Source organism: Cynara cardunculus (genome assembly GCF_001531365.2).
Source record: "Cynara cardunculus var. scolymus isolate 2C chromosome LG 17, CcrdV1, whole genome shotgun sequence".
In the NCBI taxonomy this organism is placed as follows: Eukaryota; Viridiplantae; Streptophyta; class Magnoliopsida; order Asterales; family Asteraceae; genus Cynara; species Cynara cardunculus.
This window is the reverse complement of record NC_037544.1, coordinates 15860326-15861350: the sequence shown is the minus strand read 5'-3', so window position 1 is coordinate 15861350 and position 1025 is coordinate 15860326.

Here is a 1025-nt window from a genome sequence, read left to right as displayed (position 1 = left end):
AGAGTGATATAATGGCAGTGTTACTGCGAGTGAGATGGCGGTGTAACCGCAAGAGAGATATAATGGCGGTGTAACTACGAGTGAGAAAGAGATAAGAGATTGTAATGGCGGTGTAACCGCGAGAAACATAAATATGTTATGTTTTCGTACAGGTTTGATTCTAAACTGATTGTTTGGAATATATATTGTTTGTATGAGATTATACACTCACTAGACCTTTGGGTCTAACACTCAGATGTTGGACTAACCTGTTTTGCAGGTCAGCGTACGTTAAAAGATAAAGGCAAGGGGAAAGTCTGAATGATGATAATAGTTTGTTCGTATACGTATTAAAGATACATTTTGATAGTCTATGTTTCGTAATAATACTATTTTAGTGTTATGATTATGATGATGTGAACTATATGTATTGGGAATGTGAGGGTTGTTACATTCGATCCCAAAGCTGATGAAGGAATCTTTCTTGGATATTCTTCAGTATCCAAAGYCTTYMRAGTATTCAACAAACGAAGACAGACAATAGAGGAATCTATTCATGTTACTTTTGACGAATCTCAATCAGCTAATTCAAATCCCATCTCAAACGATGAAGATGAATTAGAGAACTGGATGATATCTCATTATGGACAACCTGAAGCTTCCTACAGTGCTCCTCTTAACACTGAATCTCCGGAAGCTGACGATGATCCACTCATCATTCCAATTGCAGCTAGTCACTCCAACTTATCTTCTTCAGAGATCGATGCAGTGCCCATTAGCTGTGTACCTCCTTCTACTTCAAATATTGATCCGTCCGTAAATGAAATACCTTCAGTTTCTTAGCCTCTTTCAGTCGCTGAATCGGAGACTCCTTTGGCGATAGTCCCTATTGCTGAAGAAACAGCTGTTGTAGTCTCATCTTCTCTACCTGAAATTCCTTACTTAGATGAAGCTCCTCTACTGGCTCAGCAATGGACTAAAAGCCATCCAATTCATCAAATTCTTGGTAATTTAGATGCAGGTATCAAGACACGTCGCGGTCTAGG